The sequence below is a fragment of the Miscanthus floridulus genome, chromosome 19 (assembly GCF_019320115.1).
Source record: "Miscanthus floridulus cultivar M001 chromosome 19, ASM1932011v1, whole genome shotgun sequence".
Taxonomy (NCBI): Eukaryota; Viridiplantae; Streptophyta; class Magnoliopsida; order Poales; family Poaceae; genus Miscanthus; species Miscanthus floridulus.
The window spans coordinates 72,861,829-72,889,069 of NC_089598.1; the positions used below are offsets into that span (position 1 = coordinate 72,861,829).

At 41.8% G+C, this 27,241-nt stretch overlaps 1 non-coding gene and 1 pseudogene across 1 annotated transcript; both read right to left on the reverse strand.

The window, feature by feature from the left end:
* The window catches only part of LOC136526170 (kinesin-like protein KIN-14M), a 108,486-nt pseudogene extending 81,807 nt beyond the window's left edge, over window positions 1-26,679 (reverse strand).
* Window positions 26,448-26,586, reverse strand: LOC136530139 (small nucleolar RNA Z247). The gene has a single exon (XR_010777634.1). It is a non-coding gene; the product is annotated as a small nucleolar RNA Z247 (small nucleolar RNA).
* Window positions 26,680-27,241: the final 562 nt, after the last annotated feature.

Here is a 27,241-nt window from a genome sequence, read left to right on the forward strand (position 1 = left end):
TGAATCCAATGTGCTCTGGACTGTATCGAGAAAAAGGCCATGTACAGCAGAGGCATGGATTCATCGATGCCACCTTGTCATCTCCAACTAGTATAGCTCGTAGACCACCTCGGTGCTGTTGTTTGACCCTAGTTGGTGCTAGAAGAATGCTACTAAGGTGGTTAAATTATAATGTGTTGATACACATTGATGGTAACATTGACCTGTATGCAAATAGGTCTTTGTTATCGTATATGGAATTTTAGTGTAAGGTCTTTGTTATCGTATATGCAACTTATTTCTAATTTTTTGTAATTTTTTGATGTATTTCATTACTATCTAAATAAATATATAGTTGTTGTTAAAACTTTCCCACTGTAGTATCTAAATAAATATATCCTTTACATATATGCACCTTCACTGTCGGTTATATGTAGAAACCGGTAGTGATAGTCACCTTCACTGTCGGTTCTATTTAAAAACCGGCAGTGATGTCCATACCCCCTATATAAAATAAACTGTCGGCCACATATATCGATCCCACCCACCCACGAACTCTCTCAGTCTCATTTCTCACTTTTCACTCTCACTTCTCAAGACATCCACTCTCTCTCTATGTGATTTGGTCATGGCTCCTGCATTTTTCAATGGTATTGATATGTTGTCTTCTCCAATATTCTATCTATATTCATTTGATCTATATTTATATTCATGTTTCTTTGAATTCTACATTTATATATATTCTTATTCCTTGCATTCGATCTATATTTAATTATGTTGCCACATTTTACTTGGAAGAATTTTTTGTGCATATATTTTAGGTTCATATTTTTTTTGCATTTTATCGATCAGGTGGTATGAACAACGGACCTCCCCCACCACAAGAACCAGTTTCCACCCTGGCGATGAGCCATTCGCTCCTAATGTGGCCATTCCACGGTTCCCTATTCCAGCTATTGTATAAAATATTTTCCAACATATTTTGTTTTTTGATGCTAACAAATAATTGTAATTAGTTTAATATCATTGTTGCATGCATATACGTCGCAGACTATATCCCCAATAGATTGGCTACGAACAGCACTTAGCTGGTTCTTTATCTCGGACATCGTCGAGAACACGGCATCTAATGCAAGTGGTCGGCTATGGACGTGTGAACTCAGTTTTTTCATCCCTGTGAGGGGTTCAAATCATCGGAACCATATCCACGGGACTGGAATACAGAGCCCGAACATGATAAGCGCCCAATTAACTGCCGTGTGCATATGTTTAGAGGCACTTCGACGTATTTGCTATGATGTGCCTGATTTCTCGCACTTCAAGGCACTTGCTTTGAATGCTGGTGATATCCCCGTCCCGCAAGCAAGCGAATGGTTTGCAAGCTACAACCATGCGGATGTGGTAAAATAGTCACTTATACCTGAGTCGTGGTTATTTATTGTTTATTATTGTAATAACATTCTCTAATTTTTTTCTTTTTCTCCACATGCAGATTGCTGTATAGGACCTTACCTATGCTGCATGTGGCTTGTGGGCCGTTCTAGACCAAGCTACGGAGCAACTCGGGTACGATTGGGACTTTTGCAATAGAAACCTCGGCCAACTCACTATAGATGGACGCCAGTACTACATAAGGATTACTAACAGGGGCAGTGGTCGTTCAGTAGGTTACATCTATGGCCGACCATTCTTTCGGTATTGTGAGGCACGAGAGAGTGCACTCATACGGGCATTGGACTTCATCGATACAAGAGGATACATAATACGTGACATCAATTACCATATATGGCTACAGAGGCATGTTAGTGTGCGTGGCCCGATCGATCCTGACGCAAGCGCTTCATTAAGCTTGACCACCAATTGTCCTCTGATGATGAGGATGACTGTGAGTCTTTGCCCACCCATGATGATAACTCACCATCTCCCAATAGAGATCACTCCCCTCCTCATCCGGAGCCATCACCCCCGAGAAGATAGAGGTCTCCTTCTATTCCTCCTCGTCTGACTCCATCTTCATCAGCCCCAAGAAAAGAGACTCCTCCTCCTCCTCCTCCTCCTCCTCGTCCGACTCCATCTTCATCAGCATGGGGAAAACAGAGTTCTCGTCGTCATCCTCCTCCACCTCAGCCCAAAACAAGATCAAGGACATCCTCGCAGTCGCAGAAAAGGTCCTTGGATTTGGTCGCTAATGCTCCCAAAGTGGACCAACAGAAAAGAAAAAGGCTGTTCAGTGGCAGCGTTACCTCCTTGATGGAAGAAAAATTTACAGCACACATCAAGAAGGAAGATTATATTAGTTTCTTCAATCTCTGTGCCTCACTTCCTTCGTTTATGTTGAAGTCTGAATTCGAAAGGCAAACACAAAATAAATACGCTACAACAAGAGATGAAGAAATACACAATAAAGATTTAAGGAACATATAGAAGTACATCGAAGACAACCTAGGATTAACCATGAAAGAGGCCGTGACCATCTATTATGATGTACAAGGGACGACAACACCAGCAATGAAGTATGTAAGGGGCAATTTTTTGGTTCCCAATCATGAGTTTAAACATCTGACAACATATATGCGCCATTTACATGAATATTACATGGCTCAAGCAATAGAGACAGACAACTTTGGTTTTGCAGTTATTATCCGTTCGCCACATGTTTTCAATTATCCTGAAGAAGAGAAGTTCGATGTCGAGTGGGAGTGCTTGTTCCAGCTACACCAGAAACGCGATCTCGATGTTCAACTGTTGACGTTGTGGACTATGTAAGTACCCTACATGCATGATATTACAATTAACTACTCTCTCGAGACACAAATTGTTAACTTTTGAGCACTTCCCATGATTTTATGTAGGTGTATAGCAAAATTTTGCATTCTAAAAAGCAAATGGGATTACATAGGCTTCTTGGACCCCATGCGAGTCAATAAGAGGACATGTCTAGGCCTCTATGGATGTGATGTGGAAGACCTGAAACAGAGATTGATTGCTGTTTTCGACGAATTCACGATGAAGAAGAAAACCCACATACTTCTAGCCTACAACTGCGAGTATATGTTCTCGGCTTTTAATTTTATGCTTCTTTTTCGTTAAGATTATTTGATAATTAGGATTCTGTGATTGTAGCAACCATTTTGTCTTCATTTGTGTTAATCTTGCCAAAAATCTGCTCGAGGTGTGGGACTCGAAGAAAAAACCATTTCATCATCTGGATGCACTGGTGTCAGTGCTGAATTAGTAAGCGATCCTAATAATATATTATTTTCTAATCACACATACCTGCTTTCTAATGTTTCTCCTTTTAATGTTGCTCAGTGTCTGAAGAAGTCACATCAGTGGGAAGCCGGTCCCATTCAAGGTTGTCGAAATGGAGGGGAAGTACCTATCATAGCCGGCGGGAAACAATGAATGCGGGTTTTATGTAATGTGGACAATGCTTCGCTACATCGGCGGGAAATTGGAAGAAGCCGATAAATTAGTGTGTATAATCCCCATTTCATTTATGTCTATTAATAATTCAATAAAATGATTTACTGTTCCTCTTTGGATATCATCTTTTTTGAACGACAGCGCAAGAAATTTAAGCACGAAAGGCTGCTAGAGATGGAGATCGTCGCACTACAATCGGAGCTGACAAAATTCATCTTAGCCGAGGTATTGGAAAAAGATGGAGTATTTTCCATTGCACAATCCATGAAGTACAAGGACCAGTATGGCCCAGAGTGGCTCGCCAGATTATTGTAAGAAGTCCGAGAACATTTCTTTTTTATTTTGCGAGATCAAGATCTGGATAAGAACATTTGAATTGTAACCGTAACATTTGTAATGTTTAATATTGATGGACCTATCGTCTACGTAGCGTATATAAAGTGAAACTTGATCCCATGAAAAAATATAAATTAAAATAAATTATAAAACAATAATATACGAATGGGCCATCACCGCCGGTTAGCAACAAACCGACAGTGTTGTCATAACCATCACTGCCGGTTAGAAACAAACCGACAGTGTTGGTTTGCCCAACACTACTAGATTGAACCATGAACCGACACTGATGAATAGGACAACACTGCCGGTTTGATCCATCAACCGACAGTGTAGGCTTCCTTAATACTGCTGGCTTGAGCCAAAAACCGACACTAATATTTACTACAACACTACCGGTTTGATCCATGAACCGACACTGATATTTACAACGACACTGTCGGTTCGATCCACCAACTGACACTGATATTTACGACAACACTGCTGATTTGATCCATGAACCGACAGTGTAGGCTTGCTCAACACTGCTGGCTTGAGCCAAGAACCAACACTCTTGAAGCAACCGTCACTGTCGGTTGGAACTACAAATTAGCAGTGTTGTTCAACTAGACACTGCTGGGTGGATCCTGCAACCGACACTGTTTTCTATAGATCAGTGTCGGTTTTTAAGGACCGGCAGTGATGTCAACCCAACATCACTGCCGGTATGCCACTGTCGGTTCAAAATCCAGTAGTGAAGTGGGTTTTTGAACTAGCAGTGATGTCCAGATCTAGGGCAGTGACCTCTAAATTGAGTTGACGCATTCAAGCCTGGGTCAATGGACCTTGCATAACAGTTGGAGGATCAGCGGGTACATCCGAAGGAGTGATGTCCTCATCATCCTCCCCCTCTTGAAATGGAGTCATCCTCGACTCAAGCTCATCTTCTTCTCCCAAATAAGGTTTCAAATCTGCAATGTTAAAGGTGGGACTAACCCCGAACTCAGGTGGCAACTCAAGTTTGTAGGCATTATCATTTATTTTCTCAATGATCTTATAAGGACCAGCTGCTCTTGGCATTAATTTAGACTTACGTAGCTTAGGAAATCTATCTTTTCTCAAATGTAACCACACCAAATCACCCAGTTCAAGTTTAATCTCTTTTCTACCTTTACTACCAGCAATTCTATACTTTTCATTCATTCTTTCAATATTTTCTTTAGTTGTTTCGTGCAACTTATGAATAAAATTAGCACACTCTCTAGCATCACTATGTATTCTCTCAGTGGTAGGTAAAGGCAAAAGATCAATAGGAGCACGGGGGTTAAAACCATACACTACCTGAAAAGGATTTACCTTGGTGGTGGAATGTTTCGCCCTATTATATGCAAGCTCCACATGCAGCAAACACTCTTCCCACATCTTCAAATTATGCTTCAAAATTGCTCTCAACATGGTGGACAATGTTCGATTCACAAGCTCAGTTTGCCCATCAGTTTGGGGATGACATGTTGTAGAAAACAGCAGCTTGGTCCCCAATTTATTCCACAACGTGCGCCAAAAATAACTCAAGAATTTTGCGTCGCGATCTGAAACAATAGTAGAAGGCATACCATGAAAGCGAACAATTTCTTGAAAGAAAAGGTCAGCAATATGAATAGCATTGTCGCTCTTATGACAAGGAATAAAATGTGCCATCTTAGAAAAACGATCAACCACCACAAAAATACTATCCCTCCCCCTCTTAGTCCTTGGCAAACCCAACACAAAATCCATAGATATATCAGCCCAAGGAGTAGAAGGAACAGGAAGAGGCATATACAAACCATGTGGGTTCAACCGTGACTTAGCTTTTTGACATGTGGCACACCGAGCCACGTGCCACTCTACATCTCGCCTCATCCTTAGCCAAAAGAAGTGTGTGGACAGCACCTCCTCCATCTTCTTGGCACCAAAATATCCCGTCAATCTGCCTCCATGTGCCTCCTACAACAACAAAAGACGAATGGAACTAACTGGAATGCATAGGCGGTTAGCTCTAAACACAAACCCATTATTGATCATAAACTTATTCCATGTACGTCCCTCTCTACAATTAAGCAATACAACCTTAAAATCAGGATCAAGCGCATATTGTTCTTTTATTGATTGAAGACCAAAAATTCGACAATCAAGTTGGGACAGCAATGTATATCTTCTAGACAAAGCATCAGCAATCACATTATCCTTCCCTTTCTTGTGTTTGATAATATAAGGAAAAGATTCAATAAATTCAACCCATTTAGCATGCCTACGATTCATATTATTTTGAGAGCGAAGATACTTAAGCGATTCATGATTAGAATGAATAACAAATTCTTTAGGCCACAAATAATGATGCCACATCTCTAAAGAATGAACAAGTGCATACAATTCCTTATCATACGTGGAATAATTAAGAACAGGGCCATGCAATTTTTCACTAAAGTAAGCAATGGGTTTACCATCTTGCATCAAAACACCTCCAATGCCAACTCCACTAGCATCAAATTCTAGCTCAAAAGTCTTACCAAAGTTTGAAAGTTGCAACAATGGTGCGTGTGTAAGCTTGTCCTTCAAAGTGTCAAAGGACTCCTCATGTGCCTTTCCCCAATGGAACACCACTCCTTTCTTTGTCAACTCATGCAACGGGGCAGCAATGGTGCTGAAATCTTTGACGAAGCGGCGGTAGAATCCTGCAAGACCAAGAAAACTCCTCACCTGTGTGATGGTTTGGGGAACTGGCTAGCTCTTTATGGCTTCAATTTTCATCTCGTCCACCTCAATTCCCTGTGGAGTTACAATATAGCCAAGAAAAGAAACTCGATATGTGCAAAAGATGCACTTCTCAAGGTCACCAAATAAACATGCATCACGTAAAGCATTAAAAACAGCACGTAAGTGATCCATATGTTCATCAAAAGACTTGCTGTAAATCAATATATCATCAAAGTAAACTACCATAAAATGACCAATAAAAACTCTTAAAACCTCATTCATTAAGCGCATGAAAGTGCTAGGTGCATTTGTCAAACCAAAAGGCATAACTAACCACTCATACAACCCAAATTTGGTTTTAAACATAGTTTTCCATTCATCTCCAAGTTTCATTCTAATCTGGTGGTAGCCACTTTGCAAGTCAATCTTAGTGAAAATTATAGAACCGCACAACTCATCAAGCATGTCGTCTAGCCTAGGAATAGGATGACGATACTGAATAGTAATATTATTGATGGCTCTACAATCAACACACATATGCCAAGTTCCATCTTTCTTAGGAACCAAAAGTACAGGAACAACACAAGGACTAAGGCTTTCACGTACATACCCATGGTCCAAAAGGTCTTGGACTTGCCACTGAATTTCCTTAGTCTCCATGGGATTGGTTCGATAGGCAACACGGTTGGGCAAGGTTGCTCCTGGAATCAAATCAATTTGATGCTCTATTCCTCTCATAGGTGGCAGCCCTAGGGGTATCTCAGCTGGAAAAATGTCCTCATACTCCTGCAAAAGGTTAGTGATAGCAGGAGGCACCGAGCTAACAATATCGTCAAGCGAAAACATAGCTCGTTTGCATACCAAAGCATAGCAAATATCATCATCAAAAATTTTAGCAAAGTTACATTTTGTTGCAAGCATAACACCACCCTTCAATTTAATCCCCTCAACCTTAGAAATAGTTGTAGACTTATCCTTTTTAGGTGAGAATAGAATTAGCAACTTGATGATTTTCAGATTGGACATCATTCAAACTAGCAGCGCGTTCTCTATCAGCTTTTACAATTTGAGCAGGGGTCAAAGGTACCAAAGTAATTTTCTTTCCTTTATGTACAAAAGTGTATTTATTACTTCTACCATGGTGTGTAGCATCATTGTCATGTTCCCAAGGACAACCCAATAAGAGTGAACAAGCTTGCATAGGTTCCACATCACAATCAACAGAATCAACATAAGAACCAATAGAAAATGATACTCTACAAGTTTGTGTTACCTTTGCTTTACCTGAATCATTTAGCCACTGAATATGGTATGGCCGTGGGTGTGGGCGTGTGGTCAAGCCAAGCTTCATGACCAAATCAGAACTTACCAAATTGTTGCAGCTACCTCCATCAATAATGACACATGCACGATGGTCGCTGATGACGAAGAAAATCTAGAACAAGTTATGCGTTGTAGCTTCTTAGGTTGCTGGACTTGTGAGCTGAGCACCCTCTATACAATGATGCTCCTATAGGCCGCCGTGGCCTTGTCACCAAGGACTTCACCGTCCTCCTCATCTGCATCTCGATCTTCTTCATCCTCAATGCCAGAAGTGCTGATGTAACCATCTTCTATAGCAATATATGCCCGCTGACTTGGGCAGTCCTTCTGCACATGGCCAATGTCATGGCAGCGGTGGCACTGAATGCCCGAAGTGCGCCTCGTCGATGCAACGGATGAGGAACTTTTGGTAGGCACCTACAAAGAATTTTTACCTAAATCTGAAGGTCATGTGGGAGGTGCCTTAGGTGTAGCGGAAACTCCAGAGGCTGTTGGTCGCTTGCTCACTGGTGGAGGTGCCCAAAAAGTGGTTGGCTTGGTCAGCCCCGAAGATGGTGCCGAGCATGGCGTGTATGTGGTGGTGCTGACCTTGCTCTTGCTCTGCTGTTCATGCCCCTACAATTCCTTTTCTACAAGCATAGCAAACTAAAACAACTGGTTGACAGTGTTAAATTCTTTATAATCAACAATGTCCTGAATCTCACGCCTCAAACCTGAATAAAAATGACAAATGGCATCTTCATTCCCCTCCACAACACTACAGCGCATCAATCCCTTTTGGAGCTCACCATAGTAATCCTGTACAGATTTATCTCCTTGTTCTAAACGCATCAATTTCTTACGCAAGTCTCTATGATAAGAAGGGGGAACAAAACAATCACACATAGCTACCTTAAGTTCTTCCCACATACCAGGTAAAGCATCCTGTGCAGCTAGCCCATTCCACCAAATAATGGAAAAATCCTTAAACTCACTAGTAGCTTGTCGAACTCTATGATGCTCAGGCACAAGGTGGGCACTAAACTTTTGTTCTACCATTATCTCTCAATCAAGATATCCCTCAGCATCATAATGACCCAAAAGAGATGGTATTGTGAACTTAATCTTAGCATAAGGATCATCGGGTACACGGTGATTATTACCTTGATGGTGGTGGACACCACCCATACCTGTCGTGTTGCGGCGAAGACGTCGTCGTAATCTTGCTTATCAGAAGGCTGCTCGATCTATGTTCCTAATGGCATCATGCACCGTGTCTTCTGGCAAGAGACCATCGGTGTTGCTGCCGGAGACGTCATTGTTGTTGACCACCACCAATGTTTCCAACTCAGTAACCTTGTCGGTTAGCGTGAAAATTCGTTTGTCCAATCTCTCCATGTTGTTGCCAATGTTGAGTTTAATGAGTGTGTCAGTGACGGCCTTCCTGATGGCCTCATTCATCCTTTTCTAGGCATCCTCTACAACAACTTGTAGTTGCTCTTGGCTAACACACTCATTGAAACCCTTAGGATTGTTATCTCTAGTCTGATCACCTCCTACCAATGTAAACACAAAAATAGGAACAAACGGTGAAAGTTATCCCTACCAAATGACTACGTGGTTGCAGTGGTGTCACTTTTCATAGCAAGTGGAAGCATCTTACCAAGCTCTTACAAAGTTCTTACCAACGCAAGCAGTGGGCGGTACAACCGGCGGCTGGTTCGTGATACCTGTGAGGTAGTGGTACCGAGATTGCAAGGCCCTTTTTCTGTACTGATCTGAGGAGTTTGTGGAGCTTGGAAGGCACACAAAAAGTAATATGTATATCTGGCACACAAGTCAGTAACAGAAAGTAATGCTGAATTATAGTCCAAAGTACTTGTTCTCATTGCTGGTCTAAAATGTTCTAAGTACCAGGTGTGTGACAAAAGTATGGTGGACAACAAGATGATAGGTGTGTGAAAACAAGTATGATGGATGGAAATAGTAACACAAACAAGGAACCAGACATCACACGCTAACACAACTCACTTTGGTCTTCTCTATGTGCTCCTCTAGATATTGTTCCTCTTTTGCCCCTCTATTTTTTCTATTTTTTGGGGTTGTCGTTGTTTTTTGGGGAAATTTCAACTTTTTTATTTTATTTTTTTGATATTTTTCCTTCACTTAGGAGCACAAAAGAAGTAACCACAAAAAATATGAGCCTAAACAAGTGAAAGTCGTGGCCTATGGAAATTTTCAGAAAACTTGCTCGAAATCGACAAAAACCTTATGACCACGAAAATAGGATCTTGTGACCACTTTTTGACCAAAATAAAAATCTCCAACCCTAACAATATGGGGATGGATGGATCCAAAAATTTTTTCTAATTGATTTTGATATATGGAACGTCGAAATCGGAGTTCGTATGTGAAAACTAGACCAGTTTTAAGAATTGGCTCCGAATTAGAGGACAAAATGGGAACAATGTGCACAAAACTAGTCACAACAGCAAAGATTTGATAGAAATGATGGGGGAAAACACACAAACTAGACTCTAACATGACCTAACTAGCAACAAGACCTTGGCTAGGACACAAACTCAACACGACGGACTCTGAAACTGAAATATGCAAAGGCTATGGCGCGGAAGGTTCTAGGACAGGAAAAACAAGTATGGCACTGGACTATGGGACGAATGTGAAACACTCAAACTAGGGAATAAATGTGAACCTAACAGTATACCTTAGCTCTGATTACTACTTAATGGAAACGGGGATCCCAATCTTCCATCAGGTAGAGGTAACTATCGTTGTGGCGGAGAATGACACACTGATCCGGCTTCAGATCGAAAGATCGAACCCTGCAATCTTAGCACCACAGCTCCTCTAGTTATCAACTAAGTCTCGGACCAGGTTGACCTCACCAAGAAGGCTAATCCCTGCCTGTGCAATAAAGAACACAAGCAAGAACAAGAAAGAACACAACCAAATTGCAGATGAATGATTAATCTCTCAAAGTTGGGGTCTCACAAACCGATGAACGGCAAAACTATTCTTGATAGAATAATCTAAGCAAAACCCAAAACCTAATGACGGTGGCGGCAAATGATTATATAGGTCTTAGGGTTATTGCCAACTCTGGACGCGCCCCCTAATGGGCCCAAACACGATATATGGTCCAACGGACCAAAAGACGGTGTCGCTGCACCCTGGCAAATTCTGGATGCTGACTTGTTTCGACGATTCTCGTTGATTCTGATGCGATTTTGACATGATACCACTTGGATTGGCTTCTTAATCAAATTAGCTTCCATCCATATGTGGATCATTGAAAACAGAGTCCGTATGCATCCTGGGTGACCAGTTTAAGGTGGACTGGTCCTAGAGGCCAAGGCAGACTTGAAATCATGTTGGACCGGGCCTCTAGTTCCTGTTGGACATCCTTGCTAGTCATCTTCACCTCCACCACATCCTCTAAGTCCTTCATGACCCTCTCTGATGTTCTTAAGCAAGATAACATCATTAGGTAGTAGTCTATTCTCAAAAGTATAAAAAGAATCCCTTAAGAATGAGCTTACCTCTAAATTGAGTTGACGCATTCGAGCCCGGGTCATTGGACCTTGCATGATAGTTGGAGGATCAGCGGGTACATCCGAAGGAGTGGTGTCCTCATCATTATAAATAATAGTGAGATAGAGAGTGAGTGGAGAGTTTGGAGGAGGTGTTGGCCTATCGGTGCTCTCTTTACGGCTTGTAACTTGACGGATTCAAGTTCTATCTGAGATTGCATCTGAGATTTATCTGGTAATCAACTTCTGATTCAAGTAAGCATCTTGTTTATATTGTTCTTTAGGTTCACGACTCACTTTTTAGTGCTTTATTCTCTTCCTAGGGGGAGTAGAGTATTAATCATAAGTGTAAGCGTGGTGCTTAGACTTAGGTTAATCGTGGATACACCCTACATTCTAGAAGGTGGTAGATCACGTGAGTAACATAAGTTCTATATAGCATGTACTATATAGCTTTGATGATCCTTTGTAGTCCACCTCCTGTCTATAGGTGCACATAGGATGCGGTTGCGAAGAAAAGCATCCTTCGCTAGTGTATTTCCCTAGTAATGTCCCTAGTTGAATAGTAGAAGACATAAGCTTACCCAAGTCAGAACTAGAGAACTTTAGTTATCCTCTCTATGCTCATATTTATCCTAACCATGTTGCTACCCATAGTTAAGTTAGATCGTAGTTAGTCTCACACATTTCCTTGTAATACCTTTGGGAGAAAGCTATAGCGGTATCCGTGCGCTTAAGGATTTATCTATATGCGTTAAATATACCAACAAACTTTCTAGCGCCGTTGCTAGGAAAACGGTTGTTGAATTCACTTTGAGCCAAGCTTAACATTTTATTTTACTTTTTCTATTAACATGGATTCCACTCCTATCTATCAATATGCTGAACTCATGAGTACAAGCCTAGAGCCACCAAAATCTTTAGAGCCCATCCTAACACCTGGCTTTGAGCTGCGCCCATGTTTTATAAAATTGATTCGGGATAAATCCTTCTTGAGAGAAAGCAACGAAAACCCATACTCACACCTATAAGAGTTTAAATAGACCTATGCATGCTTGCATATCGCTGGCATGTCTGACAAAACTTTAAGATGGAAGTTGTTTCTGTTCTCTTTGACAGGAAGAGCTAAACATTGGTATAGTCAAACCATAGGAAGTATGCAAGGAGATTTGGAAATGTTATGCTCTAAATTTTGTTTACGCTTCTTTCGCATCTCTAAAATGGTTAGCCTTTAGAAAGAGGTTCTAAATTTTAGGCAACTAGAAGAAGAATTTATTGGTACATCATGGGATCATTTTAATGAACTCATCATCACTGGCCTAGATCTTGCCATTCAAGACCCTATACTTCTTTAACATTTTTACATAGGTCTTAGCAAGGATTCCATGAAATACCTTAATACAACCTCTAGAGGAGATTTTCTTCATCTATCTGCTAGTGAAGCAAGATCTATGCTTGATATAATTAGTGGAAAGGCTCCCTGCACTAGCATTCATAATGAACTCCCCAAGGAAGAGAATGAATCTTCTCCTAAACAATAAGAGGAAGTTTTGATAGCCAAATCACAACCACTCCAATCCCAAGATTTAGCTGTCAATCCCGAACCATCAATACCCCCAAAATCCTCCAAGGGAAGAAGAAATTCAACCTTTTGAAATTTCTTGTGAGGAAGACCTCTTTGATGCTGATTTTGGGAAAAGCTTAAACTTCCAGTTCCACAAGAGACCTTCTAGCAAATATAATTCAAATCCTTTCAAGAAGGGATCTCTTAAAAAGCGTCCTTATTCCCATATAGGACATTGGGAAGAACACAAGGGTGGCATGTCTAGTGAAACCATAGAAGAAGAGTGAAGCTATCTAGAAGCCATTCCTATTCTCTCCCTTTCTATGCCCATATTAGATGTCTCATCTGATCACATCTCTAATCCCATCCTTGATTCCTCTTATGCTCTTTCTCCTAAAACTCATGATGATCCTAGAAATCCACCAAGACACCCTAAGCATGGGAGTCATGAAGGCCACAAGGATGACCAAAAAGAGCAACGATAATGACTAGAATGTATTAAGAACTTGTATGCTGTTGCTAAAGAATGGATGGACAAGAACAAAGCCTTACAGGTAGAATCCAAACTTGGCTTAGATCCAAACGGTGAGCTTAAATCAATCTCTTTAATAAACATGACTTATTCAAGTTTGAAGGAGGCCTTAGATGAGATCAACCCGAGAGCCACCAATCCATGGGAAATCTTGGACAATAAAACGTCCAATGAATGTCATAGGCATGGAATGATGGAGATAATGTTTCCGCCTATAGACATTCATGAAGAAACACCCTTAGAGCTTGAAAAGAAAGATAACATCAATGAGCATGGAAGTTATTTCATGAATACCTCATCAAATCCATGCTCACATGAGAAATCTCCTTAATTAATTGGTCTCTCCAACATTGCCACACATGAGATCTTCAACCCCCTCATTCTCCTTGTCCATAAAGACTTTGAAAGGGTGGTTGTAGATGCATATGTTTATCATAAATATTGCAGATCTCGTTGTGTGAATCTTGAGATAGGTACACAAAGGTTGATGTTGGAGGGGAAACCACTTCACCAACTTGAGTGCAATTAGAAGATTTTCTAAGGATGAGCTTTTGTCCTAAAGCAAGCACTTTCAAGAGGTAACATGAGCTTTCACTTTTTGTTGTAATACCCTTGTGAAGTAAGCCTTGAAATATAATTGTGAAAATATTTCTTTGGGTATTTTTGTCACTAACCATTCTAGGTTTGAAGCAAAAAGAATGAAGGATGACAACGCCAGATATGTCCAACCAACCATCATGCAACATTGAATCACATCCATCCAAACTTGATTTTGCCTTGCAAAATTCAAGTGTGGGGGATGAACTTCTCTGAAAAATCTTATGCCATGTTGCTAATTCATCTTGGTTGTCTCTATCTTTAAATCATGCTCAACTTGCTAAACAATAATCATGTTCATTCATCTCTATTTGAAGAAATCTCTATAATACTTTCATGCTACCTTTGTTTACTATAGTATGCATAGGTTTTGAAGTATTTTCATACACCTTTTAAATTAGGCATGGTGCTTAGTTTAAACTATTTTCCTAAATTAAATTAGATATGGTGTTTAGTTTGATTCTTGAACCAAGAGGTGTGTTGATCTTACTTCCAAAGGCTCTTTAAATTAAGCATGGTGCTTAGGTTAAAATGTCTTCCTAAATAAAATTAGACATGGTGTCTAGGTTAATTTTTGAGTTGATAGTATGCCTTAGTAGATACTGGATATTTTATTGGACTAACCCTATGCAGAAAACTTTTAATTCAATATTGGTAAGTCATGAGATGAATTCAAATCAGAGATAAAGCAAGACACAACTCATTCATTATAGATGTAAGAACTACATACCTCATTCAACATGGATGAAAGAACTGTAGGTACTAAAGTTCATTCACTTTGTCTTTTGCTGCAAGTTACCTTTGTCTTGAGCCATGCTTGTATAAAACATGATCTCTATACTAAAGTAATCCCAAAACCATATTTTCATTAGCGTAGAGGGAAATTATAAAATTCTAGACAAACAACCCATGTTTCAAAATTGTAGTCCTTTGGGTATGTGTTGTCCACTAATCCTTTGCAGGCATAAAACAATGAGTGAGGCAAAAGGTCTAACAAGGTGTCAAAAGATTGAAGAGCAAAAAGATGGCATGACAAAAGTATGAGAAAGAAAAGGTGCAATCTAGGAGACAAGAAGCTCATGAACAACTCATACTGTGAGGCTAGCCAAACAAGGAAAACTTCAAGCAAAAGGGAAGGACCATAACGAGTCATCTACCCTTTGTCATATAGTGACATTACGCTCCAATGACAAAGGTAACATCCTAAGGTAAATGGTCATTATTTAAAAAGCTTTTCCTTAATTCTGGTAGGAACATAAATAAGAAACAAAATATGTTTGAGTTATAATTTACCTGATCAAACCTGATTAGCTCAACATGTCTGTTCTTTAAGCTTGTTCCTAGCACCACTTTCTTGATCTCATAGTCTTAACTAAATAAACTGAAAAGTACACATCCTATCTTTGGAAGATGATAGTCATAATCATGTAAAGTCTAATACATTATGTGAAGATAGACAATCCTTCCATGGGTTAAGCAATTCAACCCTTTTAGCCAAATGAACTTAAATGCTACATTCATGCTCAATCTTCTGATCTTATCACCCATGATATAAATGAACGAAGCACATAACATCAACTTCATCTTGTTCAATGTGTCTAAGGTTAGAGAAGAATAAATAAAGTTTTGGTCATGTTGGTGTTTTCCCAAAAATAGAGCCCATGCACTTGATCTCTACCTTGTTTTATGAGCAAGACACTCTTCAAGCAAAGTGTGGGGGAAGACATTCGATTCCCCAAATTTCTATAAGTGAAGGTCCTAAATCTGTCAAACCAAAATCAAAACTCACAACCAAGACAGGTTTGGCGGAAGAAGGTGGCATCACCATTAGAGGCATCATCACAAGAATCCTCCTCTTCAGAGCAAACTGAGGTATTTAGTCACTAAACTTCATAAGGAGAAGTCCGGTTCGAAGGACTTAAAACACCAAACCCTCACCAAAAGAGCTAGCTTGGGGGAAAAGCACTCCTATGTATCTAGGTATGTATTCTTTCCCCTTTTGTCTTAATTTTAGTTTCTTTTCAATAGTTAAAAAATTGATAAATGAAATAAAATAAAAAGTTATCTTTATAATAAATATATATATAGCTATAGTAATAATGTGTGATCTAATAAAATTGAAAGCAAAATAAAAAAGGTGTGTCTAGTTTGCTTTAATTTGTTTTTAAGAGCTGAATAAAATAAAGAGGACTCTCAATGATCTCTAAAAATGGAAATGATAAATAGTTGCTCTGTTGTAATTCCTTTCAAATACCTAGTTTTTAGCCTCGAATTCTCTCGAGTTTTGGATACGACTGATTTGATATAAAGATTTACTATGAACTTGAAACTCGTGGGTAGCATATGCTTGATCTAAGTCTAGGTAATTGATGGATATGAAATGAGAAGGTCTAAGCTATTGTTTATCTTGTTCCAAGTGACACTAAAGTTCTAGAGATTTATCTTTAGAAAAACACAAAAATGCTACATGATGAGTTCCTATATGACAAAGCTTGAATTCCCACCAGAGCCATACATATTATTTAGGCTAGGAAAACCTCCACATATATGTTGTTTGCTTTTGCATTGAGTTTTGTCAAGCTTTGTTGACCCTTATGAGAGGTTTGTCATGCTCTTAAAATTAAGATCATGTACACACCACATATACCTGCTACTCCTACACTAGGAGTACGCAAAAACATGCCTTCCATCTAGATCCACCCAAAAATATTTTACTCCTACACTGGGAGTGAACACAAAACATGCTTGATAGGTTTTTCATCTACCAAATAAATGCTCCAAGTTATTGTTGCTATCTTTCAAAGTTTTGTTGTAGAAAAGAGACATGGGGCTAAGCAAAAGTTATTCACAAAAAAAGAAGAAGAAAAAAGAGATGAAAAAATGGACAAGTGTCTAAGATATTTAAAACAATAGGTACTTAGATGCCCGCCTAAAAACAGAAGAGAAAGAGAGAGATATAAGAAAGCCCTTGCTCTCTAGCAAATGTTTCTAAGTTTCTAAAGAGAGATATGTTTTCAAGGAGCATAGTAGAATTAGGTTAGCCACCATATATATCCAGACACATGCACATCATGATTTAATTGTATGACTCAACTCTCTTTGGATCCATTGTTTGACTTTACAATATATGCATTGCAAGTATGCTCTAGCTTTCTCTCTACCTATGAACTCCACATAAGCTTTAGTTGTAGGAATAAAAAAAGGCATAACATCTTTACTGCCTTTGGTGAGGATCCACAAATACCACATATATTGAGAGACTTGAGAGTGTCATACAATGGAATCTTTGAGTTTTATTTTGAAAACTTATAAAAACTCCAGAACAATGGTGGAACAAATAACTTGAGACACAGTGCTTGACTTGATCATTCTATCTTTCAATTGCTCAAGACCTAAGTAAAGGCTAAGAAGCCCCATGGTTGAAGGCAATATGGGTAAGTTTGAAAGTTAGATCAGTTTATTCTAATTCGAAGGAGAATTCTCGATTGAATGCCTGTGTACTTTTGAGGTGTGAAAGCATTGTAGCAACTCCTAATCCATTGCTGAGTTTATCTTTGCTCAGGGACTAGAAAAGGTTAAGCTTGGGGGAGTTTGTTGATGGTCACTAACACCAATTATAAACCGTCAACATAACCTGCATTTATATTTAATTCCATCACCAAACATAGGTATAGGGGTTTAAACTAATGAATTCCATGAGCTTTGGTAAATATTTGTATGTAGGAGGATTTATCTAGAAAATAGCTCCCAGGACCACTATCATACACTCCAAACAAGCAAACGGATGGCCTGCTTCAGAGTCTGTTTGCCCTCCGTCGCCTCATATGCATTTCCAAGATCTATACCATTAATTTAAGGTAGTTTATAGTCGGTGCATCCAACGGTGATCGAGGGAATTAATGCGGATTGATGATGTGGTGATTCCTTGCCCCCTACTCCACCTCGGCCTATATATAGCAGCCCCTACCTCCCACCCTAGAGGCAATCCTGAAACCCTAATTCATATCATGAGGATTAGAGCCAGCTATCAAGAGAAGATTAGTCCTCCATAGATCTAGTCTTAGAGGGGGTGCTGGCCAGTTGGTGCTCTCTCTATGGCTTGTACCTTGGCAGATTCAAGTTCTATCTGAGCTTGCGTCTGAGATTTCTCTGGTAATCAACTTCTGATTCAAGTAAGCATATTGTTTATATTGTTCTTTAGGTTCATGACTCTCTTTTGAGTGCTTTATTCTCTTCCTAGGGGGAGTAGAGTATTAATCATAAGTGTAAGTGTGGTGCTTACACTTAGGTTAATCGTGGATGCACCCTGCATTCTGAAAGGTGGTAGATAGTGTGAGTGACATAAGTTCTATATAGCTTGTACTATATAGCTTCATTGATCCTTTGTAGTCTGCCTCCCGTCTGTAGGTGCATGTAGGACGCTGTTGCGAAGGAAAGCATCCTCTGCTAGTGTCTTTCCCTAATAATGTCCCTAGTTGAATAGTACAAGACATAACCTTACCCAAGTCAGAATTAAAGAACTTTAGTTATCCTCTCTATGCTCCTATTTATCCTAACCTTGTTGCAACCCTTAGTTAATTTAGACCGTAGTTAGTCTCACACGTTTTCTTATAGATACGATACTTGGAATACCTCTGGGTGAATGTTACAGCGGTATCCGTGCACTTGCAGATTTATCTATGTGCGTTAAATATACCAACATCCATCTCCTTATTTCATTAACTAAAATGAATCAAGCTTATAGTTATCTTCTCCGTTATGATTGCCAATCTTGATAGACGCGTCCTCTTCAACGATAGCTCTGTTCTTAGCCATTCTTATGCCTCATGACCGTAGCAACAAGCCATGCCGTTTAGTGTGCTCTCTTCAAACGTTTCTTGTGAGTTCTTTGTTGTTCTTAGTTGTGTTTGCTGTCTGTTTGTTCTGTTTGGTTGCTGCAAGTAGAGGAACCGTGATCCATTAGCGCTGAAGACCAAGAGCTGAGGACCGACAGTCGAAGCAGAAGCTAGAAACCAGAAGATAGAAGCCAAAGACTTCTGAGTAGCTAAACTTTGGGAAAAAGACAAGTGTAGGCACCATTTGATCACATTGCTCCTATTCATTTATAATTCATATACTTTCATTGCATGTGCCTAAATTATGCAAACCCTAAGGACATGACTAGCCCTTTACTTCATTCCTTGTGTAGTGTTGTTATGCTTGGGTGCTCCACTCACAACTATTACATGTTGATGAAAGTAATGATGATTAATGACTAATTTAATGATTATTATTGATTACTATGATGGTGATTAATGGCTACTATAATCATGGTGAAGTAAAGATGCTTTATAGAATCATGGTTGTGGTGATGAAGGGGGAACAAGCACTAGTGCTTGGCTTGGTTTTCTAGGGGTACCCGCGTCTGCCCTCCCTAAGGACCTGTTCGTGGAGTGACCACCTAGGACTTACCATACAACTTCAAGCTATATGGCTCTGGCTTGACGTAGTATCAGGACCTCTACTAGTAGGGTGTGACTTACTAGGTAGGCACTACATTGGGGTTTAGGTTTTGAAATATGGTAATTCGGGTCTCATGGCTATGGGGATGGTTGCAATGCGCCTAAGCTCTTCCTAGCGGGTCACACTCTATTAGCTGGAACCTATGAACAGTCTTGTAGTGAAACTCTACCTGCTCACCTTGGTATTGTTTTGGGGAGTCGCAACCCTAGGCAAATGGGAATAATGACTTGAAGTGAAAGTGTACACCTCTGCAGAGTTAAAACTAATCTATCAGCCGTGCTCATGGACATGAGTGGCCCAGACTCTTACATGATTAGAATATGACTCACAATTGGATAGTGGAGGCTCTATATGGCCAACAGGCTGGCCCGGCATGGCACGACATGGGCCAGTGCCAACATGGCCCGATAGCCAATGGGCTGGCACGGCACACCGTGCCTCATGGGCCGTGCCTCATAGGCCCACGGGCCTGGCCTTCGGCCCAGGCATGGCCCTATGGGCCGATTTCCATGCCAGGCCGGCCCGCGAAGCACGGCCAGAATCATAGGCCGTGCCAGCCCGCGGCCTGTTACCCTTTGCATTCACAAACAGATAACAGTTCATAGTTTCATAATTCATACATTCACAGTTCATATCAATACATCATCACAGTTTCTTATATTCACAAAATCAAAGTCTAAAACTTGTCCGATACGGTCACATTTTCATACATTCATAGAATCGAAGTCAAAATGTCCGAAACATTCACAGATCACAGTTCAAATATTCACTAATTCATAGAATCAAAGTCCAAAGCCAACAGACAACAGAAAATAACCAAAATGAGCTGTTTAGTGCAATGCTGGCTCATTAAAAACCTTTCTAGGTAAAACTCACCCTTGTGAGAAACCATAGAAAAGAAAAAAGAGTGCAGCCAGCTCTTAATTGGCCATTGTTCAAATGATAGATAAGTCTTTCACAGTCACTGAGTCACACACACCCTTTCACAGTCACAGATCACACACACACACTCAGGAGGCAAGTCTCAACCTCAGTACCTCACTAAGTACCAGGAGCACCACCAGCAGGTACAAGTTCTGGAATGAGTCTTCAAGTTCTTGGTTGTCAATAGCATGACATTCCCTTTTTTCTCCTAACTCCCACTCCTTTAAGCGAGTCAGCATCTCTACAGTCTCTGGTGACAAGCGCCACCGCCGTTCCTCAATTATCCTACTTGTCAAACTGAAACAAGACTCTGAAGAGACAGTAGATACAGGAACTAATAGGATATCTCTAGCCATTATAGATAGGATTGGAAAGGCTAGCTTGTGGTCATGCCACCACAGAAGTAGATCAAAATCATCCTCATAAGAAGTGACATTGTCACCGTCTAAGTAAGCTGATAGCTCAGAAACAGCAGTAGATGAAGATGAAGTGGTAGGGAGAGGGGAAGCACCAACAATACCTGATCCACGGCCAAAGATTCTTCCCCAGGCCTGCTTTTTCTTACCTGTATGATGTGATGGTTGTGCAACCCTTTGAGACCTAGCTGCACCAAACTTGCTCTCATATTTGTTAAACAGTTTATACAATTCAGTTTTAACATCAGCATAGTATGAACTGTACTCAGAACTAGTGTATTCACCAAGTAATTGCAGCACATTAAAGAAACCACTTATCTTAGCTCTAGGATCAAGAATGAATGCATATGAATATAACAGAGGTATGTCATGCCAATATTTAAGGAACTTAAGCTTCATAGGTAATACAATAGCTCTCAGATTATGCTCTTTTTCACATGCATGCAAATGAGAAGCAATCTCTAGGATATGGTGCAGAACAAGTGGACTTGTAGGATAATAAACACCAGATAGTACAACAGTGGAGTCATAGAAGAGTTCTAGGAACTCCAGTAACTTCTCAACAAAATACCAATGATTTGTAGTCAACAATTGTGAACCATAATGGAAATTAATGAACACAGAAAAGACATTCTTGTATGGAACCAAGTGTTTAAGCATCAGGTAAGTAGAATTCCATCTAACATCCATATCCAAGCCAAACTTTCTAGGTCTAACACCCTTAGCATTACAATATTCCTTGAATAATGCAATTCTTTGATTAGAGGAATTTAAGAAGTTAATTGCAGTTCTAACATCTTCTATGTAAGGTTTCAACCTCTTTAATCTAGATTTTACAATGAGATTAATGATATGACAAGCACAATGTTGATGTACAAGACTGTACTTACGGTTACTAGAATCCAAAGGATCGGGTGAAGGATCAGGACCCAAGTAACAAGCAAATAGAGGTGTCAAAGTGTTCATAGCCCTAGCATTAAAAGAAGCATTGTCTAGAGTGCTAGAGAAAATCTTGTCAATCAGACAATACTCCTCAACCACAGCAGCAATTCTTTCAGCAATGTTTTAACTAGAATGTTTAACCTCAATCAGCCTAAGACCAATAACCCTTTTCTGTAACTCCCAATCAGCATTCACATAGTGAGAAACAACACTAATATAGTCCTTAGCATTACCAGACCAAATGTCTGAAGTCAAAGCAACATAAGAAGTAGCCGGCAACACAAAATTCTTAAGCTTATCATGGTGTTCAGTAAACAGCTTACCAAGATCTCTAGTGGTGGTCTGTCTAGAAACCTTGGCAAACCTAGGGTTATGAGTAAGAACAATGTAATCCTCCCATGCCTGTGACCCACCTATACCTAATGGAAGGTCAAGCCTAGCAATCAACCTACACAACTCAGAGCGAGCAACAGCAGGATTGTAGTCCTAGTTATGCACAAATCCATCAGGATTGTAAGAAAGCCTAGACTGAACCCTAGTAGCACGATCAACCTTTTTCCTACAAGATTTCTGATGCCTAATCAAATGGCCAGTGCCAGCAGCAGATCTAGCAGACAATCTACTCTTACACATTTTACAGATAGGAGCAGTTGTAACCTTTTGACCATTCAAAGTCTCATAGATCTCATCAAAATCAACCCAGACACCAGATTTACGCTTACCAAGGCATGAGGTACCATCTGTGTTGTTGGAGCCGACCGGTGTCCCTGTTGCCATCACCGACGGCAACGGCTCCGCCCCTCCACCACTGTCGCCACCGTCCAGATCGATCAGAGCAGAGCTGCTATCGACATCGATACCCAACAACATAGCAGCGTCGTCACGGATGTCGTCATCGTCCTCTAGGAGTAGCCCTACCACGATCAGGTCATCATTGCTAGTGAGTGGATAGACGACATCATCGTCATCCACCATGGCGACCTTGACCACGAATGGCTTATCTCCAGCACCGTTCCTCAATGGTGCGCGCGGCCACCATGCCCGGTCTATGCCACAGGAAGAGGATGACGAGGCATCGGCAACCGACCTGCACAGAGGAGAAAAACTGAGTCAGAGAGATAGAGCCATAGAGGTACAGATCTAGAGTTAGTGGAAGACATAGAAGAGACACAAGAAGTGGAGAAGACATTAGATAGATCTAGGGTTAGGGTTAGGGTTAGGGTTAGGGTTAGGGTTAGCAGAGTACCTGCGCAACCGGAGCCCAGTGCCAAAGATGACGAGGGCCACCTAGAGGAGAGAGGCCGATTAGAAACGATGGCGAACGGCGGAGGAGGGATGGACAGAAACACGGTCATGAACTCACATAGTTCACTGAGAGCTAGAGAAGAGAGAGGGAGAAGGGAGGAGAGAGGGAGAAGGGAGGAGAGGCGGATCGAGGTCACCGGAGTCAGGGACGATGGATGAGATCAGTAGATCACGAGAGAGCTCAGATTCACCAGATCGTGGATGCAAGCCAGCGAGCGAGTGGGGATTAGGGTTAGGGTTGGGAGCAGACAGCGGAGCCAGCCACCGGTGAGGCTGAGGTGACTGGGTGAGCAGGGCTCGGCTGCGTGCCTGTGCTGCGGCGAGAGAGTGGGGAACTAGGGATTTGGGTTAGGGTTTGGAGCGGAGAGCGGAGCGGATGAGAAAGCGAGGTGACTTCTGACTACAGAGTGGGCGAGGAGAGTGGAGACTGGAGACAAGAGGGTTAGGGTTGGGAGCGGGGGGGAGCCGCTTATATGTGGGGGCGGGGCGACCGGGGCGCTGGCAGGCCTGGCCGTCACCGGGCTGGCTGCTTTGTAGCAGGCCATGCCGTGCCGGCCCACGTGCCTGGGGTCAGGCCTAGGCATGGCCTGCTGCTCCAGGCTAGGCCAGCCCGGGCTCGCTTGCCTCCGTGCCGGGCCGTGCTTGGGTCGGGCCAAAAAACTGGGCCTTGGGTTGGGCCGACGGGCTCGGGCTGCATGGCTTTCTATGGTGGAGGCGGATTTATGGATTGAGGTGGTTACCTCATGCTTTGGTGGGATCGCTATCCCGTGCTCTTAAGTGGGGTCGCTACTCCGGGTTACTTATGAGGTTGCTACCTCGGTAATAATGATGTTAATACTCTATTAATTAAGGGTTGGGATATATCACTCACATTAGTAAACAAGTTGCTTTAATAAAAGTTTATCAACTAAAATGCTAATCTGTAGTAAAATAGAGTCAGCCTTTCCTTTGTCTAAGCCTTGCATTTCATTATACTTTCCTCCTATACTTGTTGAGTTCGACATGGACTCACCCTTGCTATTCCCCCACACCCCCAGTGTGTAGAAAAGTGCTGCTCAGAAAGATAAAGATGTTGTGGAGTTTTTCCAGGGTCTGGTAGAAGTGCTTGGCATACGGAGCCCCCAGTCAGCCGTCCCAGAGAAGTATGGAGCCTCAAGAGAAGATTATCATATGTTCCGCAATACTCTGATAGTTGTAAGTGTTAAATATAAGTATGTTTTCCGCTATATAACATTGTTTCTGATATTATCTATTCTGTTGTTATATGTGTGGACTTCCTGGGCACACATATGATGAGTGCTTGGTTCTCTTTGGAAAACCGGGCGTGACAAGAGTAGGTGGGGCTGGCAGCAACATAGATGTCCCCCCCGCTCCTAGATCACCCTGTGCAGCCACAATGCGGCCGTTAGGCGGAGGTGAGGGAGAGCCGGTCACAGACGATCCAGACCCCCAAGGATTCTCTGTGTGAAGGCGCTAACGACAAAAATCCTAAACCAGATCCAGCCTTAATGCAAGTATTGGCAAGTGGATTAGCACCAAACCCTGCACCCATCCTGCTCCCACCTAGGAAGCACATGCGATCACGGGGCATTTGGCTACACACTGGCCCCAGAATTGATCTCTGTTTCTCCTGCAGCAAAATCACAAGCGCCAGAACTCGACATACCATTAGAAGATACAGAGTTAGGAACATGATGATCATGTAGAATTGCATCCCAGAAGCTAGCAGAGGGATTGAGCAGAGTGTCAAGAAAAGAGATAGTTCGGCTTTCAAACGAGTTCCAGCGTTCGGATGCAGTTGTGAGAAAAGAAAAACGTGCTCATTGAACACCACATCCCGAGAAGTATAGACACGCCCTTCTGTAGGATCTAGACACTTGAACCCTTTATCAGAATTGCTATACCCAAGAAAAACACATCTACAAGAGCGAAATTGAAGTTTTCAAGAGTTATAGTGTCTAAGATTAGGCCAGCAAGCGCACAAAAAGTTCCTTAGGAAAGTATAATCTGGTTTGTGTCAAGAAAGGCGTTCAAGAGGTCTCATTATCAATAACCCTTGAAGGGAGGCAATTGATAAGGAAGACTGCCATGAGAAAAGCCTCATCCCAGAATTTGAGAGGCATTGAGGCATGGACGAGCAAGGATAACCCTACTTCAACGATGTGTCTATGTTTGTGTTCTGCCGACCCGTTTTGTTGATGTGCATGGGGACAAGAAACATGATGATTGATTCCTATTCTTTTGAAAAAGGAATTCAAGGATTGGTATTCACCTCCCCAATCTGTTTGCTTAGCCAAAATTTTACGATCAAATTGACGTTCTACTAGATTCTAAAAATCACGGAAGCATGGAAAACTTCAGATCTATGGCGCAAAAGACAGATGCAAACAAATTTGCTATGGTCATCGATAAAACTGGCATAATAATTATTGGGCCCAACCAAAGTTGTAGTAGGTCCCCATACACTGAAAAAACAAAATCCAAAGGACTAGTAGACCTAGGATAGGGCAGCTGATGACTCTTTCCCTTTTGACATGCATCACAAATTGCATCTTTATTTGAACTCTTAACAAAAGGAAGCTTGTTGTGACTTAATTAGAACCTGCTAGAGTACGAGAGTGGAAGCATGGCCTAGTCTAGAATGCCACAAGGACGCAGATGGTGAAGTGACGCTAAGCACTTGTTTATTTGGTGTCAACTCAAAGGATAGAGGCTATCTTCACATCTGCCTCTAAGCAGGGTCCTCTTCGCCCCCTATTCCTTAATGTAAAAATTGATCGGGATGAAATTCAAGAAAGGCATTATTGTCACGTGTTAGGTGACGAACAAAGATCAAGTTTTTGTTGGCTGTTGGAACATGAAGAATGTTATTGAGATGAATTTTGCTAGCAAAGTGGGGTAATCCAAAAAGTTATGACCAACATGACCGATCTCCATACCTGCTCCATTGGAAGTGTGCACATGTTCATTGCCGATGTACTTGTCGCGGATGGTCAGCTTCTCGAGCTCGCCGGTGACATGGTCAGTGGCGCCAGAGTCCATGTACCAGTTGGTGTCGACTTCATAGGATGTAGTCGCCGAGGCCATACTCTTTTGCAGTGGTATGGTGAAGGACGTGTCGAACCGCTTGAAGCAATGAATGCCAGTGTGCCCGTCCTTGCCTCAGAGTTGGCAAGTGACACTAGATGGCATGCCACCCTAGCCGCGTCCATCGCCGCGTCCTCCCATTTGGCCACCACGTGCAAAAGCACCACGGACTGCACCATGACCGCACGCATTGCCTCCACCACCGCGACCGCCCTTGGCCATCATGTTGATGGAGGATTGATGACCGCCACTGTGGAGCTCCATTCTGTGTTCAAAACTAATGAGCTAGGTATACAACTCACTGACCGAAATTAGCTCGACCCGAGTGGTGATGGCAGACACCACCGGATTGAACTTGAGGTCGAGTCCCGTGAGGATGTGGAACACCAGCTCCTCGTCTTCAAGCTTCCCAGCAGATGCCATCTCATTTGCAAGGGCCTTCATCTTGGTGAAATATGCGTTCATGGAGGACGCCCCCTTGGACGCCGTCGTGAGCGCCATTCGTGTGCTGGTCACACGTGCTTAGGACTGAGAGGCAAACATGCCCTCGATCGTGGCCCATGCCGCGGCGACGGTTTCCGCCGTAGATATTTGCGAGAGGATCTCTCGCGACAGCGACAACAACAAGTACTTGAGGACCTGCTGGTCCTTGGCGATCCAGGTTTCATATTCTGGATTCGGGCAGTGGCGCCACGTCCTTGTTCTTGCTGTCCATGGGCTGAGGAAGAAATGCCGCCGGGGGTTGCGCGGTTGCGCCGATGCGCTGATGAAGCCGACGAACTGTGGTGCCCTCAGCGTCGAAAGGTCATGGGCACGTACGCCACATCTGATGATTGTTGTGGGCGAGCATTTCGGTCAAGGAAAACCGTGAGAGGGAGATGCAGACGCAGCGGAGGACGATGAGGACGCCATTGGTGATTTCTGTTAGGAATTTGGCTCTGATTACCATGCGGAATAGATGAGAATGGGTATAACGAGTTGCGTCACTATATACCAGGAACAGCCCCTGGTGTGGCTTGTACAACAATCAAGTACAACAACATATAGAGATACACCCATGACA